General features: G+C 44.8%; 1 long non-coding RNA gene across 1 annotated transcript; it reads right to left on the bottom strand.

Moving 5' to 3' along the window:
• Window positions 1–6,551: 6,551 nt before the first annotated feature.
• On the bottom strand, window positions 6,552–10,938 carry LOC143503269 (uncharacterized). Its single transcript, XR_013127197.1, has 2 exons — window positions 10,573–10,938; window positions 6,552–7,554 (listed from the first exon to the last, which is right to left on the bottom strand). It is a non-coding gene; the product is annotated as an uncharacterized LOC143503269 (long non-coding RNA).
• Window positions 10,939–20,307: the final 9,369 nt, after the last annotated feature.

Here is a 20,307-nt window from a genome sequence, read left to right as displayed (position 1 = left end):
AACCGGAGCGGCGCAGGCGCGTAACGGGCGCGACGCAGGCGCGTAACGGGCGCGCCCCCTGCGTTTACTAGCCTCTCCTACTCCGAAACCACCTAAAGGTCCCATGTGTTTGGAAAGTGTGAGCAGACTTATGTGAATGCATCAAAAATAAATAATGTAAAAAAATAAATAAAATCACACTCAATATAGCTGACCCCATATTTGCATTTTAATTCTGGACAGGACAAGAGCAGAGTGTTTAAACATCACCCATCTGAATATACCAGACCCCGCTGAGCTCTATACTGAGTCTAGCTGCACAGTCTCAAAAGCACATGCTGTTAAAAACGAAACAAAACACTAAATGAAACCAACAAGCCCAGGGATTAAATGATCAGATGGAGGTGTGAGACATGAAGGAGCCACAGATAGAAAGAGCCACCATCACATCTCCTGGATAACGTGGTTTACTGCAAGAAAAAGTCTGATTGCTCTGCACACAAATTTCTAAACGGGCAACAGTGTGATTTAGTGTAACGAATGGGGAAGAAAAATTATTGGATTTCCTTCTTGACCTTTTCAGCTAAAATCTTTTTTTTGTTTTAGTGAAATTTTGAAGAATTTTCCTTAATGTATGTCATTTTTTAATTCCATATATATATATATATATATATATATATATATATATATATATATATATAATATATATATATATATATATATATATATATGTATTAATGTATATATTTCTTACATATTCAGTTAATGTGATGCTTTTATTTTGAATTGAAGGACATGTATGATGTCATCAGTGAGCGACGGCCCTATCCAGTTCCTACTGAACACTTTTCAGAATAGCAGCGTGTTTTGGAATTTGTTACACACGCTAAAACGTGCAGCAGAAGTTATGTATATTTTCCCCGTGCGGAATGAGCATTTTTAAGTATAGTAGTTGTAGATAACTAGCGAGTCAGTAGTTAATTGTTTTTATAGCGCGAGTATGAACGTGCAGTATGAAGTTATTTTGTTTTTATAACACAAGTATGAACGTGCAGTATGAAGTTAATTGTTATAGCACGAGACGAGGCTGAAGTTGGTTACTTATTCGCAGTTTGAGATTCGTTTGGTTACTTATTCGCAGCTCCGTATTCGGCGGCTGAAGTTGGTTACTTATTCAAAAAGGGTGTGTTCACGATGCGTGTTTGCTGCGCACTTTGTTTAAAAGCGATAGATTAAACGTTACATTAAACGAGCGTAGGAGCAGACATTTAAGAGGTTATTGTTTCCCATACTGATTTTGTGAATGTAAAAAATAAAAATATAATGAAAGCATTTCATTTGTAAAATGGTTTCTATTTCAAGTCGTTTCAATTTTATGCAGTTTGTACATGATGATTGAATTCGTCAGCATTTCTAACGTAAGGAAACATATTCTTAGATTTGAAAACTAAAAACACAGAAATGCTGTTCTAGAACACAAATAATCGGAAGAAGAAATACCAGCACACAACATGGCATATTGAGCAGTGGGCAGATAGGTGAACACATTTAAAGGGGCAGTTTCAGAGGCTTATTGAAAGCCTTATTGATAGTGGGCCAGAGAAATAACAAATGCATCATGAAGAACAGGTCACTCCCTAAGAGAGGAACCTGATTTTAGCCTGATCCAACATCATTTTATACCTCAAATCTAACTGGAAACACGGCATATTGAGTAGTTAAGCGCACAGAGAGCGCACTGAAATGGTTCAGAGGGGCAATTTCAGAGGTCTGCTGTATGCCTATAAGGCATCGGGCCAGACAAATAACACATGCATCATACATAACTAGTTCCTATATGTATGAGCAACCTGATTTTGGCCTGACCCAGAATCATTTTATGCCTCAAATCTAACTGGAAACACGGCATATTGAGTAGTGAAGTGCACAGGTGAAATGGATAAGAGGGGAAAGTTCAGAGGCCTGCTGTATGCCTGTAAGGTCTTGGGCCAGGCAAAACTAAATTGCATCATACATAACTATTTCCTATATGTAAGAGAAACCTGTTTTTAGCCTTGCCCAGAATCATTTTATGCCTCAAATCTAACTGGAAACATGGCATATTGAGTAGTTAAGCACACAGTTGAAAGGGTTCACAGGTTCAAGTTCAGAGGCCTGCTGTATGCCTGTAATGTCTTGGGCCAGGCAAAACTCAATTGCACCATTCATAACTAGCTCCTATATGTATGAGGAACCTGTTTTTAGCCTGGCCCAGAATCATTTTATGCCTCAAATCTAACTGGAAACATAGCATATTGAGTAAAGCGCACAGGTGAAATGGATCAGAGGGCCAAGTTCAGAGGCCTCCTGTATGCCTGTACTGTCTTGAGCTAGGCAAAACTCAATTGTATCATACATAACTAGTTCCTTTATGTATAAGGAACCTGATTTTGGCCTGGCCCAGAATCATTTTAGCCCTCAAATCTAACTGGAAACACGGCATATTGAGTAAAGCGCATAGGTGAAATGGGTCAGAGGGCCAAGTTCAGAGGCCTGCTGTATGCCTGTAATGCCTGTAATGCCTGTGCGCTTAAATAGTCAATATGCCATTTTGCCAGTTCGATTTGAGGGCATAAAATGATTCTGGGCCAGGCCAAAATCAGGTTCCTTATACATATAGGAACTAGTTATGTATGATACAATTGTGTTTTGCCTGGCCCAAGACCTTACAGGCATACAGCAGGCCTCTGAACTTTCCCCTCTTATCCATTTCACCTGAGCACTTCACTACTCAATATGCCATGGTTCCAGTTAGATTTGAGGCATAAAATGATTCTGGGTCAGGCCAAAATCAGGTTGCTCATACATATAGGAACTAGTCATGTATGATGCATGTGTTATTTGTCTGGCCCGATGCCTTATAGGCATACAGCAGACCTCTGAAATTGCCCCTCTGAACCATTTCAGTGCGCTCTCTGTGCGCTTAACTACTCAATATGCCATGCTTCTAGTTAGATTTGAGGTATAAAATGATGTTGGATCAGGCTAAAATCAGTTTCCTCTCTTAGGGAGTGACCTGTTCTTCATGATGCATTTGTTATTTCTCTGGCCCACCATCAATAAGGCTTTCAATAAGCCTCTGAAACTGCCCCTTTAAATGTGTTCACCTATCTGCCCACTGCTCAATATGCCATGTTGTGTGCTGGTATTTCTTCTTCTGATTATTTGTGTTCTAGAACAGCATTTCTGTGTTTTTAGTTTTCAAATCTAAAAATATGTTTCCTTACGTTGGAAATGCTGACGAATTCAATCATCATGTACAAACTGCATAAAATTGAAACGACTTGAAATAGAAACCATTTTACAAATGAAATGCTTTCATTATATTTTTATTTTTTAATAAAAAAATATATATATATTTTTCTTTAGGTGGTGAGCTGCCATCCAAGAGGCAATGTAGACATGCAGAGATTCGAGCTGAAACCTGTGTGTCAGAAGGTGGGAAGGAAAAGAAGAGCTGGGTGTCATCCACATAACAGTGATAAGAGAAGCCATGTGCAGAGATTGACTCACCCAGAGAGCGGGTATAAAGGGAAAAAAGAAGTGGACCCAGCACTGAGCCTTGTGGAACACCGGTGGAGAGTTTGCCTGAGAGGATGGACAGGAGGATGTCGTGATTGACTGTGTCAAAGGCCGCTGAAAGGTCAAGCAGAATCAGAACTGATGATAGTCCATTTGCTCTAGCCGCATGGAGTTTCTCAGTTACTGCAATGAGTGCAGTTTCTGTAGAATGTGCCGACTTGAAGCCAGATTGGTTGGAGTCCTGAAGCTGGTTCTGTGAGAGAAAAGAGGATAGCTGGTTGTGTACAGCCCGTTCAAGGATCTTAGAAAGGAATGAGAGGAGAGATACCGGTCTGTAGTTGCTGATGTTGGTGGCGTCAAGGTTGGGTTTCTTTAGGATTGGCACCACCCTAGCCGCCTTGAATGATGATGGCACAATTCCTGAAGATAAGGAGTTGTTGATGATGGTCGAGATGAAAGGGAGGAGTTCGTGGGAGATTGTCTGGAGGAGTGTGGATGGGATGGGTCCAGAGGGCATGTGGTGGGACTGCTGGATGTCAGCAGCTGAAGCACCATCTCAGCTGAGAGAGGAGAGAAGGAGGTTAGAGAAAAGGGAGGAGTAGGAGGGGACACAGTGGGCACAGGGACTAGGGAAAAGGTGCTGCGAATCGTATTGTCCTTCTCTTCAAAGAAGGTGACAAAATCATCTGCAGTAAGAGAAGTGGGAGTTGGAGTGGGGGAGGGTTTGAGGAGAGAAGAGAAGATTTTTAACATCTTGCGTGGATCTGATGTAGATTCCTCCAGCTTCTCTCTGTATGAAGTATGAAGTTAATTGTTTTTATAACACGAATATGAACATGCAGTATGAAGTTAAACACAACGCAGGGAACCAGTAAGTGCTGCAGACGGATCACCGCGGGCTCGGTCCAGACTACCCCGGCAACATTAGCCCCTCAATCCGCCTCAACGACGCCCAGTGTGTGTTTATCTTTTGCCTAGATGTGTCGTTTTCTCACTGACATGTTCAGCATTAAACGACCAGCAGAGATGTATGAAATCCTTTAACATTAAAATCATGAATCTGCTTCAATAACTGCACCTTCACATTGAGTGTATTAAATCGGGTCAGTGATTGCAAGTGATTACATTTTTCTTGCAATTCTTTTATTGAAATGTTAAATTGTATGGTTATTGAATAATGGGTCCCTGAAAGGCATGAGGTTGTGTTAACTATTAACGGTTTTATAACAGTAGATGTTATTGGGGTTTATTCAGTGGTGACTCCCCAGTTTGAACCTTCCTGTGCGGCTCGGCTCATGGAGGCGTCAGTACTCACTAGTTGGTGCTGGATAGTCCACATGAGGATGTCCGTTACTGAAGGCAATTATGGCTCTTTGAAGGGAGACAGATCTTTTGGAAAGAGCCTTTAACATTTTTTAAATGTTCAAATAATAGTTCAAATAAATGGCTCTTCGTTCTTTCTATTGTGCGGCAGCAGGGGGCGCTATAGGGTAAACTACGACATCCTTGACATTAATTTCAATAATGAACAATTACGCAAATTTTGCTACTAAATGTAGGCCTAATTCAAACAACACTTAAATGCAGAAATGTATTTTAAAAGTATTCAAATAGCAAATATATTTTAATAACAATTAAAGAAAATGGTTTAAAATAACTGCACATAAATAACTGCTCATTAGCTGAATGGCCCCTGTAGCTCATTACAGCAGACATGAACTACGCACAAATAAACGAACAAAACACATTTAAACGGCTCCCTGAGGTGCGACTCTGTTCCTTTCCTTCATTTTTAATGATCCGTTCAACACAATCTGGAATGACCCATCATGTCCACTGTGTTTAAGGCTGTGCGCTAATGGCATGTAGGTCCCGTAGATGTTCATTATCTGAGGGAATATTATTATTAGTAGTAATGTTTGTACACATTAGGCGTTACATGCGTCTGCATGATTCAACAACCGTCTCAGTCCGAGCTTGATTAAATACATTACTGTCTTCTGTAATGCCGTGCGTAGATACCCGGATATCTTGTAGATTCTTATTATTCATTCTGCTTGCTAGTCGCAAAAGCAGAAACCAAGAACCAGTACGACCAGTAAGACTGCAATCTCTACGTTTTAATACCATACCATGAATTACAGGCCGACATTCCTATTAGTGCCTCTTCAGTAGATGAGAGATTGTGTGAACAGGACTCTTTCTTAGCCATAAATGTGCAGGTAGTGACCGAATCAACAGTTCCAAGTCTCATTTCACAATATGGTGCAACTAACTGCTTTTCTCCACTGTCTAATAATGGGTTACACATGTGTGCTGCCCACATGCTCAGGACAGAGTCTTAAGTCCTACAACAGGACTGTATATTGATTAAACTGTTGGCTGCCTTGTGATTATAGGACAGATCTTGTTCTGGGGATGCGGGGTATCCTGACCCATGTGAAGGGCCTGAATCTTACTGCAGCAACCTGTTTCAGTCCTGTCCGCACCGTGTTACTGTCCTGTTAGTGCCATGTTAATAGTCCTGAGTGTCAATGTTACATTGGTGTACTCTGACTTTCCATTGTACCATAACAGATTAATCTGTCAGAGGTACTGCAGAACGAAGTGGTTTCTGATTCTGAGGTTATAATCTGTGGGAAAGATAATCTACACCTGCAGGAGTTTCTGTGGCAGAAGACGCCTTTACTTTGCTACTAACAAACAAGGGAGACATTAATATAATATTAAATATTAATATAAAACTGCTATGTAGTTTTTAGTATGCAGGAAATTAACTCAACAGAGCTGAATCCAAACAGACCTGGAAAATCCTGCTTGATAACGTGGACCGACAAACCAAATCAATGTGTAGCGTGCACAATTCACCACAAGAGGGAGCCAAAATATTAAGTTGAAAAATCTGCACTGCAAATAATTAAAACAATATCAAAGGTTATAATAAAAGTGTCCAGGTGATAAAACAAGTTATTTTAAGACATTTTAAATAAAATAATGTAACATTACATTAGCAGTTTTCAAACATTTTTAATCCAATTAAAAATAAAAGTCAAAGACAACCTCTGGCCACATCTGGAGTTCACACAATCGTGCACACATTCTTACTCAGTTTTGGCTTTATTTTGAATTTAGATAGAGGGAGAATGAGTCCCAGTGAAAACATAAAAGACTTGGTCATGTCCATGGGGCATGTAGCTTCACCCTTTCTAGAGATTCTCAAACAGTTACACACAGCTAATAACTTATAATAACTTATCCTTTAAATGATCACCAAATAAATAGAAATAAAATATACAGTTCAACAATCCTCCCCAAAACAAATAGCAGTACAAAAAACCAAATGCCACTTCCAGTCTCCAGTGTTGTACAAATCCACCATGCGACATCGAGAGGGTGAGCAGGAAGAGTGTCATCACTGCTCAAACACTGCTGTATTTCAGTATGTTGGAAAGGACTGAAGCCAAGCTGGGGGGGGGGGGGGGGAGAGAGAGAGAGAGAGAGAGAGAGAGAGAGAGAGAGAGAGAGAGAGAGAGAGAGAGAGAGAGAGAGAGAGAGAGAGAGAGAGAGAGAGAGAGAGAGAGAGAGAGAGAGAGAGAGAGAGAGAGAGAGAGAGAGAGAGAGGAGGGGAGACAGAAAGCTTGGCTGTGCACATGTCCCCCTAGATCTGTCAGGTGTCTGTGTGGACGTGTCCTGCCCGCTGAGCTCAGACTCGGTCCTGTCCCACTTCCCCCCCCTCGTCAGCTCCGGCGTCTCGTGGGTAGGGGGCCACACTCAGACACTACGTACATCTAGCCCCACGCTAAGGATTCTGGGAGCCAGTCCACTGGCCAGCTGCGTGTGTGGCTACTAGGAACTGTTGGCGTTGTTGAACTTGTCCAGGATGGTGGCGTTGACTCTCTGGAACAGCCACTGCTGCGTCTCCGACTGGGGGTCACACTTGTTCATAAAAATACGCTTATCCGCAGGACTAGAGTCCATACAGCCGGTGCTCACCAGGTGGTAAAGAGACTTATCCTGAGAGAGAGAGAGAGAGAGAGAAAGAAAGAGAAACAAATAGAAAAAGAAGAGAGAGAAATAATAGAAGACAGAGGAGAGAGAAAGAAAGAGAGAAACAGAAAAAGAAGAGAGAAAGGGTGGAGAGGGGAAAGTTCATGAATAAACAGCTAAATGAACAGAAGATTCGTGGTCCTGGTGGCTGTTGGTAGTCTAATCCAGCTCTTAATCTCCTGTTCCCCCTTCAGTCAGATTACAGGGCCAGAAGAGTAAGTACCCACACCGAGGTTTCCCTCCTTAATCAGAAAAGCTGACTTCATTTCATGGTTTGAGTTTGGAAGTCAAACTAGTGAGAAATTCTTACTGGTGCATGGGCAGGAGGGCAAGGAAAGAGAGAGAGACAGAGAGAGAAAGAGACGGAGAGAGAGAGACCGAGGGAGAGAGACAGATAGAGAGAGAGATACAGAGAGAGAGGGAGAGGAGGGTGCTGACACATCCTTCATCTTTACTTTTCACAGAAGCACGGCAGGAGAATACGTGTATCTTAAAAACAGAAGAGCTCTCCTTCATGGCACATGAAGGTTACGGTACACACACCGTGTGAGAGGAGCCAGGGTGTGTGTGGACGTGGAGGACATGTCCCAGAGGGAGGACCGGACCTGGGCAGGGACACCAGGCCCTTCCTCAGACCCCAGGCCCCCCTGGCCAACCTCTGTGTGCTTCTCAAGGCCCCTTCAGGAGGAACACATGCGTTTTTCTGATTGGGCACGGACGCCAGTTCCTGTGGTCTGTCCCCTTTTGACTGGTGCTCAGGGACATAGGGTGAAAATCAATTCAGTGTAATATTGCAATATTTGGGGTTCAAAAAATAGCACTGATACATGTGCAGGTATCTATAATTTATTATGTAATTATGAATATCTTTAATGTGTATTGAGCCCATTGTAGACAAATTATCAAGCCTTTCTGGGCTTGTCTGAGATAAAAAGAAATAAATGTAATTAGATAAATCTGAGTTTTTAGATGGATATTTTAGAGGGACAATTTGCAAAAGTAATAAAGCTGCAATGGATCCTACTGCAATACTCTAATAAAAATGATTCAATATTTTTAATGCTATTTTATAATTTCAATAAAATTCTAAATGGTTTTGTAGCATGTTCCTTCTTTACTGAGCAAGTGAAAGGGATGTCAGGAATATTCCCCTCGAACACTTACTAGGGACGTCTAATCTGATGTGTGTTGACAGTGTCTGAATTGATATTTTATCTTCAATAAAAGAAATAAAAGGACTTGATTTTAAATTAACCCCGTCCCCCCAACTAATTCATTAACTTCATGATGCTACCTCACGAGGGTTGAGGGTTACCTCACGTTTTTGAGGGCTACCCCTGAGTGTTGAGGGTTTTCTCACTCACCCACAAATTAGATTCTGAAGTCTTGAAGGACAAACAGAAGAGAGGGAAGTGTTTGATACTGAATAAATCTTCTGTTCCACTTTAAAAAGAGGCCGAAAATAGATTCACTGACGACATGAGGAAGGTGAAGAACTGTGTGTTGGACTGCGTGTTGGACTGCGTGTTGGACTGCGTGTTTTTAGAGATTTGTGCAGGTTTTTTTAGACATGGTGTTAGGCTGCTGTTGAACACGTCAAAGCTGATTAGCCAATTAAAACCCATGCTGATTCCTGATTGGTGCCCTTTAGAGTGAAAGGCCGTCGTCTCCATCATTATCATATATGGTTTCCTTCACTCCATGACTGATCATTAATTATGGGTGTTGTACCAATGTGGAATAAAAAGTACAAATGTTTTACTGTGAAATGTAGTGGAGTGTAAAAATAAAGTATTTAAAATTAGAAATGCATAAATGAATGAAGTATGAATACTTCAGGAGTGTACTCATGTACTCATATACAGCACTAGCACAGCACTATAAACATCACACCAGTACTCCCAACACACCAAGTATCCATATGAAGTAGAAAGCCCAGTACAATCACAATATAGCAGTGTAGTACAGTACTGGATAGCATATAGTATAATATCTCAATATAGTATAATACTGTAAAACAGCAAAGCACTGTATATCAGAAAAGTATACTACAGCACTGTACAGCAGCATAGTACAGTACAGTATAGCAGTATAGCATACTACTGTACTACAGTATATTGAAGTATAGTTGAATAGTATAGTACTGTACTACAGCATAAAATAGTACTACAGTACAGTACATTACTGCATAGCAGTATAGTATAGTACCGTATAACGGTATAGTACAGTACTGTATAGCAGTACAGTGTAGTACTGTATAACGGTATAGTAAAGTACTGTATAGCAGTACAGTATAACAGTATAACGGTATGTGTGTGCGTGCGAGTGAGTGTGTGTATGTGAGTGTGAGTGTATGTCTGTGTGTGTGTGTGTATGTGTGTGCGTGAATGAGTGTATATGTGTGTGCGTGAGTGTGTGTGTGTGCGTGCATGCGTGCGAGTGCATGTGTGAGTGGGCGTGAGTGTGCGTGCAAGTGTGAGTGGGCGTGTGTGGTGGTGTGTTTGTGTGTGTGTGGTGTGTGTGTGTGTGTGTGGTGTGTGTGTGTGAGAGTGTGTGTGCGTGCGAGTGTGTGTGGTGTGTGTTTGTGTGTGTGTGTGTGTGTGTGTGAGTGTGTGTGTGTGAGTGTGTGAGTGTGAGTGTGTGTGTGTGTGTGTGTATGTGTGTGTGTGCGAGTGTGTGTGTGTGTGAGTGTGTATGTGTGTGCGTGCGAGTGTGAGTGTATGTGTGTGTACGTGTTTGTGTGTGAGAGTGTGTGTGCGAGTGTGTGTGCGAGTGTGTGTGCGAGTGTGTGTGCGAGTGTGTGTGTGTGCGAGTGTGTGTGTGTGCGAGTGTGTGTGTGTGCGAGTGTGTGTGTGTGCGAGTGTGTGTGTGTGTGCGAGTGTGTGTGTGTGTGCGAGTGTGTATGTGTGTGCGTGCGAGTGTGAGTGTGTGTGTGTGTATGTGTGTGCGTGCGAGTGTATGTGTGTGTGTGTGTGTGTATTTTACCCTGCGGTAGCTCCAGTGCTGGTTGCCTCTCATGCCGTGACAGTCGTAGAGTGTGACCGGGCTGCTCTGTGAGACGGCGTCCAAACACACCTTCCTCGTGTGCAGAGGGTCACCAGGCCTGATGTCCTCTCTCCAGCCGAAGGTGAAGATCTAATGAAACCAGCGAGAACACGGATGCTTCACCACACACCCGTGCAGGGACACTCTCACTGCGTGTGAACCAGTGACCATATATATAATGGACGGTGCGTCACCGTTGACTCCCATTGTGAACTTTTGAAGCCACCAAGATGGCCACACGGACACCGCCATCTTGGATGCGCTTGCGCAGTAGATGAAAATTGGAGCCAGATCATGCGCATTAGAACCGGTAGGCAGGACAGTATCTCCGCCAGAGACCGTATCTCCGCCCCGACATTCGTTAGGGATACGCCCACCAGTATAGACACTTTTGACGTTTTACAAAATAAACAAAGGTAAAAGGTTTAATACTACTCTCGAGAGTTTTGCTGTCGAGAGCTTTGATGTTGAGCGCGTTCACGTTTGAGCGTCTGGTATTAGATGGTCAACCAACGCAGCTATTAACTGTCAATCACCTTATCGCCACACCCCCTTTAAATAACTCTTAATAACTTCTATAAAATCTGTTTATCGTAGAGAAAAACACTGGGAGAGATACTAACGCAATGGGCTGTTATAGAATTGACAAAATATAATTGCTCAAAAAACTTATTTTACGTGTAATAAAAATTCAGTGTTTCTCGTCTGGCCCGTTCACTTACATGGGAATGGGCGGGGGTTAAAAGTTGTACTACAGCCAGCCACTAGAGGGCAGCTGACACACGGAGGCTTCACTTTTCACTCGAGTCGTCCAGTCCACTTATCAGACCCTCCAGAAAGTCGCGACGTTGCGATTTGCAACTTCAACGCAACTTCAAGCAAACACCGCGAATTTAGGGCGCTGTTGCAACTTCAGCCAATCACCGCAACTTTCCCGCAAATTTGACCAATCACTGATGTCGTCTTGATGTGACGTCGACAAACTCCCGCCTTACTTCCGTATATACGTTCAAGAGGAGCAGACTGAAAGCAGCATGAGCGACGAAAATAACGGCAAAAAGATCGGGAAAAGCAGTATCCCGGTACACTACATAAAAGCGGGGATAAACTGTCCAGATCCGACCCGCGAATTGATTATCTATGGCCCCCTGGATGATATTTAATTACTATTAGAACCGGCCCGCAGGCCACAGCCGCCCGATGGTGTTTTGTACGCACAAACACTACATTCCCCACAATGCAACGGTAGCCTGCGACGTCACTGCAGCGCACGCAAGCGGCGAGGGTCTGAGATAAAGTTTATAAGTTTAAACTTTAAACTGAGATAAAGTTTAAAGTCAGAGATAAAGTTTTTTTTATCTCTGATCCATATCTATGAGTTACTAGTTCGCTCTGATCGATCTCGATATAATACTTAATTTGTGTCCATTTTACAGGCCGCCCGGTAACAACTTACGTTCGATAACCCCCCCCCCCCCATCAACAATTAATGTTAACCTCCTCCAGGTTCAAATCTCACTCCAAGCGATCTTGAAAAGTTGGCAACCCTAAATAAATAGGTAAATAGATAATTAAAATGGACTACTAAATAGAGGAAACCATACAACATTTACTCCCTATTGTAATGTACTCACAAAAAAGCAAAAACATACCGCAACTTCCATCGCAATTTTTTGAAAAACACCCGCAACATCAAACATTTTAGCCCGCAACAATCACAAAAAAGGCCACGAAATCCTGGTGGGACTGACTTATATTGTGAACGGGTCCCTCTGGTGTGAACCAGTGGGCCCTCCCAGCAGGTCCACCCCCCTCCCACCCCGGCAGGTCGGCCCCTCCCACCCCGGCAGGTCCACCCCTCCCACCCCGGCAGGTCCACCCCTTCACCTGTTCGTGTGCCAGGTTCGTTCTGCTCCCTCCTTCAGACAGGCGTCCAGACGCAGCTCCGTGCCCGTCGAGCCGTGTTTTGAGTCCACGCACAGCCCGGACACGGCACTGCGGATCTGTAAACCACACGATGGGAGCACAACAACACATCAACACATCACCACCACGCAGGAACGCTTCTCTAAACACCAGTGCATGCAGTAGGTCGATCTGTTGGCTAGTACCATGTTTCTTCATTGCTTGAACTCCCTTCTTCAGTCTTAACAATCTCAAACTCAATCAAGAAGGACGCTGTCTGCTGGACATTGTCCTTACATATACATACAAAGTCATGTGTGCCCAAACCTGTCCATTCTCTCATTGATGTGAGCTTGGCTGATGCACGATGTAAGAAATGTTAACATGTTGCACTGGATAAAAGTGACAAATGCCACAGATGTAAATAAAACTCACCATTCATTATTAAAGTTCAACTCTATGGGTAAGTTATTGAATTAGCAGACATCTTTAAACTACAACATCAGTGTTACTTAAGGAGTAAATATGGCTGTTTTATGTGTCTGAGAGTGTATGATAAGGAATTTCCTTTTGTATTTCCGTTATGTTTTGAAGAGCACAGCTGTTCATGTGAGTGACAGCGCCGGTGTTGGTCAGCATGACGTGGGAGTCTGGAACACGTGATCACGTGTGACAGCTGTACTCATTCATTTGTGCAAATGTGCTAAAACATTTACAATTTGTTGAAAAGACTGAGAAAGTGCAGTCTGTTCTGAACAAGTGCCCAGTGGGATGGATGTTTTTACATGTTATTTTGAAAATATTAATTGTTATTTAAAAAACTGTATCAAAACAAATGAGGAAAAACTAAAATGTTTCCTGTTTCAATAAAACCTTAACTTGCATATAATTTACCTTTAAACATTTACAGGAAATGGATGTATGCAATAAATGTACATTCACGCGTAGTTCTGAACAAACAACAACTCAGCAGCCCTGCATGTCGACCCAGAACCAGCTCTGCACGTATGAGAATCAGAATCGTTACACACACAAGCAGTTCTGGTGAGAACACACATGTAACACACTGAACAGACCAGCGCTGTGTAAGTGTTTAAGTCAGAGAACAATACTATTACATATCAGCTCATTTAACCTTGCAGCACACACCACCTCTAACATTACACTGTAGTCGTGATCTAGTCTGATTCAAGGATTCATGGCACTTAACCCCAACTGCTCCCTGGGCACCAGGGCTAGAGCTGCCCACCACTCTGGATATGTGTGTACCACAGCCCCCTAGTGATCAGTAGTGTGTGTGTGTGTGTGTGTGTGTGTGTGTGTACCACAGGCCCCTAGTGATCACTAGTGTGTGTGTTCTCACTGCACAGACAGGTTAAATGTGGAGGAAATGTGCAAATGGTCAATTGGCTCATTTTACACTTTAACTGTAACATTAACATGTAACATGCGTACCAACTGCGCAAGTGTGTGTTTATCACCACTACTTGAAATAACACAGAACCAACGAATGTGTGAATGTCTTTGAGTAGAGTTGTCATAATGACTTACACATGCACAGTGCTACAAGTGTTTTAAGAGCAGGAGACAGACAGACAGAGACAGACAGACAGACATACAGACAGACAGGATAGCTGCTGACACAAGCTTGCTAAAAGATAACAGCACATGAGAGAAATGTCTGCTATTCATTCTGTACCACAGGTGACATCTGTACCTTCCAATTAACAGCTAGAAGACATTACAATCAAGACACAGGAGACGTTACAGTCAAGAAATGGGAGACGTTAGAGTTAGGACACGGAGACGTTACAGTCAAGACACGGGAGACGTTACAGTCAGGACACGGGAGACGTTACAGTCAAGAACTAGGAGACGTTAGAGTCAGGACATGGGAGACGTTACAGTCAAGTTACGGGAGTTACGTTTTGTTTCGTTTTTGATCTGGCATCATGACCTTGACCACTGTGACCAGCTGTTCATCTGGGTGGCGTTCAACACCAACCCACACAAACACCCAACACCAAATTACACCCAACACCAACCTACACCCAACACCAACCCACACACACACCCATCACCAACCCACACAAACACCCATCACCAAGCCACACAAACACCCATCACCAAGCCACACACACACCCCATCACCAACCCACACACACACACCCATCACCAACCCACACAAACACCCATCACCAACCCACACAAACACCATCACCAACCCACACAAACACCATCACCATCACCAACCCCACACACCCAACACCAACCCACACAAACACCCATCACCAACCCACACACACACCCATCACCAACCCACACACACACCCAACCACCAACCCACACAAACACCATCACCAACCCACACAAACACCATCACCAACCCACACAAAACACCATCACCAACCCACACACACACCCAACACCAACCCACACACAAACACCCATCACCAACCGACACAAACACCCAACACCAACCCACACACAAACACCCATCACCAACCCACACACAAACACCCAACACCAACCCACACAAACACCAACCCACACAAACACCATCACCAACCCACACACACACCCAACACCAACCCACACACAAACACCCATCACCAACCGACACAAACACCCAACACCAACCCACACACAAACACCCATCACCAACCGACACAAACACCCAACACCAACCCACACACAAACACCCATCACCAACCGACACAAAACACCCAACACCAACCCACACCACCACCCCATCACCAACCCACACACACACCAACCCACACAAACACCCAACACCAACCCACACAAACACCAACCCATACAAACACCCAACACCAACCGACACAAACACCCAACACCAACCGACACAAACACCCAACACCAACCGACACAAACACCCAACACCACCCACACACAAACACCCCATCACCAACCCACACAAACACCCAACACCAACCGACACAAACACCCAACACCAACCGACACAAACACCCAACACCAACCCACACACAAACACCCATCACCAACCGACACAAACACCCAACACCAACCCCACACACAAACACCCATCACCAACCCGACACAAACACCCAACACCAACCCACACACAAACACCCATCACCAACCGACACAAACACCCAACCACCAACCCACACAAACACCCCCATCACCAACCCACACACACACACCCAACACCAACCCACACACAAACACCCATCACCAACCGACACAAACACCCAACACCCAACCCACACAAACACCCAACACCAACCCACACACACACACCCAACACCAACCGACACAAACACCAACACCAACCCACACACACACACCCAACACCAACCCACACAAACACCCAACACCAACCCACACACACACACCCATCACCAACCGACACAACACCAACACCAACCCACACAAACACCAACACCAACCCACACAAACACCCATCACCAACCGACACAAACACCCAACACCAACCCACACACACACCCAACACCAACCCACACACAAACACCCATCACCAACCCACACAAACACCCAACACCAACCCACACACACACACCCAACACCAACCCACACAAACACCAACACCAACCCACACCAAGAGCCTCAGTATTACACTGTTACTCATGATCACCATGGCAGCAGTTGTGCTGGTAACAACAGATCCACAATGAGAGCAGACTCATCACAGTTCTCAGGACACAGGCTGATGTCGTAACCCTGGAAACAACACAAGCTCATTGGTATCTGTGTGTACAGTCCTGGGTATCCACCCCCCCCCCCCCCCCCCCCCCCCCCCCCCCCTCCACTCCCCCAGAAGAACTCCCCCCGTCCAGAAGAAGGTCAGAGGTCAGAAGACATAGGGCTTCTTCTCTGCCTCCCTCCTGCTTTTATGATGGACTCTCTCGTTTGCCTAATTCTTGCTAAGGCATTCGGATGTGGTGTGATATACAAGCTTAATAATGCATGAAGACTGGAGATCCTGGGGCACCAGGCAGGTGCACACACACACACACACGTATATACACACACACACACACACACACACACACACACACACACACACACACACACACACACACACACACACACCATGGTGTCACGAGGGCAGCAGGTTTTAGCAAAAGGTCACACACACTGCACCAGGGATTCATGAGGGCAAGAAATCTCAGTAGCTACACATAGATGTGAGCACACACACACACACACACACACACACAAACACACACACACACACCACCTCCACCCCCACACCACCAACACCCCCACCTCCACACCACCTCCACCCCCACACCACCAACACCCCCACCTCCACACCACCTCCACCCCCACCCTCACACCACCAACACCCCCACCTCCACACCACCTCCACCCCCACCCCCACACCACCAACACCCCCCACCCCCACACCACCAACACCCCCACCCCCACACCACCAACACCCCCCACCTCCACACCACCTCCACCCCCACCCCCACACCACCAACACCCCCACCCCCACACCACCTCCACCCCCACCCCCACACCACCTCCACCCCCCCACCCCCACACCACCAACACCCCCACCTGCACCGTTGGACGCAGTATTACCTGAGACAGAGATCCACACGCACTGGGAATGATAGTTTGTTTATATACATATAATAAACTGATGGACAGTAGTATGATTGTGTAACTCCAGCTCTATTCTCGTTCCTTGAAGAAGAGTAATCAGAAGAGCATCTCGTTAGTGTGCAGTGGTGAGGGAGGGAGGAACACCTACTCATCAGCTCGTTATCTAATTAACCAGTCAGCCAATCACGTGGTGGCAGCACCATGCCTAGTATCATGGAGGGAGCTTCACTAAACGTTCATGTCAAACATTTGAATGTTCTGGGACAGACGTGATGTGAGTGACTCTGACCAGCGAGTGCTGGTGCAGCCAGATGAATCTTTAGCTGCTTCAAAGGTTTTAGAAAGTCTCCTGGGATTTTTCCACACAATAGTCTCTCGGGTTTCTACAGACGTGGCGAAAACCCAACACGGTCCAGTGAGCAGAAGTCCTGTGGGCAGACAGTCCTTGATGGAACAGCTCTGTTTGACAGGAAGGGTACAGAAACTCAACCCACCACTCTGTGCTGTCACGATGAGCAGAAAAAACATCTCAGAAAAACAACAGGAACATGTCGAACCATGAGCTGTATGGGCTAGCTTGGCAGCTTCTGCTCCTGTCGGCCAGACGCCGCGGTGTGACGCACCTCGGCTCCGTCAAGCTGGACACTTAAAAAGGGAAAGTTTTGGTATGATGAACAGCAGTTTCTGCTGTGGTATATGGTGGGGTCAGAATTTTGTCCAGAATTTGGCTGTCAGCAGTTCACAATGCAGGTGCTGCTGTAGAGGTTTCTGTGACACACAAACACAGTCACGTATCATCTGAACGCCAACGCCTACCTGAGCACACGCTCATCCCCGGAAAACACAACTGAAAAAGAAAAACTCAAACTAGTACCTTGACGATGAGTTAACTGCACGTCAGTGATGTCCACAATAACCAGATCTGAATCCATTACAGGTCCAGAGACACACAGCATTTAAATGAAGATGTAGCCATGTCAACATCAAATTCTCAAAGGAACGTCTCCATCACCTTGTGTGGTGTGCCTTAGAGAACTGAGAGCACTCTGGAAGTCACACATGGTCTCTCTGGTGATGATGAGGATGGTGCCTATAACAAAGATGGCCACGCCCTGCTGAATCCATCTTAAGTTTCCACATTCTCAGTTCTTCCAGCTGAAGAACCTAGCACTGCTAGCTAAGTACGTCGTTTGGACTTGCAAAGTGTTTATTAAGAGAAGTATAAACAACCTTGTACCATTCATCTTTATCATAGCTGCAACCTTCTTGGGTCCTGCTTGTCTCCGTCTGAAATGATTTACACAGTAAACCACTATAATGGAGTCCACCCCCCTCATCTTCTCACTTCTACAGTCTGAATTACGTCTCTGTCTCTCCCTCACACAGCACTGAGGAGGCATTAGTGCCTCTGGTTAACCGCAGGCAGAACACACAACTCCCAATGTGTACCGTGCCACGTTTCAAAATGAAGACCTGAAACGGGGAAATGGTCCCGACTTCACGCCCAACGAGCACCCTGAACCCAGAGTAGAAGCCCAAACAGAGCGGGTGTTCTCCACGCTGCTTTGGTGGCCTCAAAGCTTTTATTTGTGGCAGAGGTTAAAAAAATCACATTAAATTGATTTCCCTGTCCATTATCAGAGCGTCTGCTCCCCTCCCCCCTGTTTACGTCTCCCTCGGATGACTGACATTCTGTGGACGAGTGAAATGACCTTTCTAGCTTGCTAACAAAGCCGCCATTAAGGTGGTCTGGCTGTGGGTGATTTACTGTGAGACCCCATTTCTGCAAGGTCAGACAGTGGGACTAAAAGCCCTGTTCAGATAGATATGTATTTATCCCACACTCAGATAGATACGCACTGTATTTATCCCACACCATTCTCAGTCTTTTCAACATTTTCCCTTCTGCCTTTCTGCCTGTGAATATCTGTGAATATCTGTGTGAATGGAAAGCGCCTCTTTTCATGGCCTCAGTATTCTCTTCACACTCGCTGAAAGAATTCAGACACCAGTCAAACACACAGCTGCTCCTATTTGCTATAAATGAATGAAAACACATACTGTAGTAATGCTCCATCACACACACATACACCCACCCGCCCACACACACACACACACGTGCCCACCTGCCCACACACACATACACGGTGTGAAGACACATACCTAATGAATGCATACATTGTGCAATATAAAAAAGGGCATGTTATGGGCAGTCATATAGTAAATGCAAAACAATATTCCAGTTATATATATATATATATATATATATATATATATATATATATATATATATATACACGCAAAAAAACACACACATATGCAGGCACAGTGGGGGCACAAATGCATCACAACAGATGGGCTAGAATTTCTAATTGTACACCTACAAGTTGTTTCTAATGTTAGAAATGCTGTGTGTTTGTGTTTGTGTGTGTGTTTGTGTGTTAGTGTGTGTGTGTGTGTGTGTGTGTGTTTGTGTGTGTGTGTGTGTGAGTGTGTGTGTGAGTGTGTGAGTGTGTGTGTGAGTGTGAGTGTGTGTGTGAGTGTGTGAGTGTGTGTGAGTGTGAGTGTTTGTGTGTGTGTGAGTGTGTGTGTGTGAGTGTGTGTGTGTGTGTGTTTGTGTGTGTGTAAGTGTGTGTGTGTGTGAGTGTGTGTGTGAGTGTGCATGAGACACAAGATATCTGGCCTATTTTCTAGGGAGTCTTGGGTATGGTGACCTCCTGACCTGTGCAGGGAGACCAATCTTTTCTCTCCTCTTACTGTGTAACACATCAGGCTGTAGGGAGACAGCGGCAGCGTGAGGAGCTGAAGAAAACATCAGCCTCAGGAACAGAGGAACAGAGGAACCGAGGAACCGAGCAACAACGAGGTTTCCAGTGAGGTTTCTACCGATGTTTTCCCTCTCTACCCCTCACATTCCATCATTCCATCAGTGTCCTGTGCTAATGCACAGGTGGGCGGTACACACCAGAGAACAGGGGGTCCTTAATGGCCGTGTGTGGAGTGGGCGGAGCAAGCAGAGCGGGAGGAGTGTGTGGAGTGGGCGGAGCAGGCAGAGTGGGAGGAGTGTGTGGAGTGGGCGGGGGCATGTGGATTGGTGAAGCTTGTGGAGTAGATGGAGCAGGTGGAGACTAAACGTTGGTCCATGTCACT

The sequence above is a fragment of the Brachyhypopomus gauderio genome, unplaced genomic scaffold, assembly GCF_052324685.1.
Source record: "Brachyhypopomus gauderio isolate BG-103 unplaced genomic scaffold, BGAUD_0.2 sc222, whole genome shotgun sequence".
NCBI classification, from domain to species: domain Eukaryota; kingdom Metazoa; phylum Chordata; class Actinopteri; order Gymnotiformes; family Hypopomidae; genus Brachyhypopomus; species Brachyhypopomus gauderio.
Note: the sequence above shows the minus strand (reverse complement) of the source record. Positions and strands in the feature narration are given on the sequence as shown.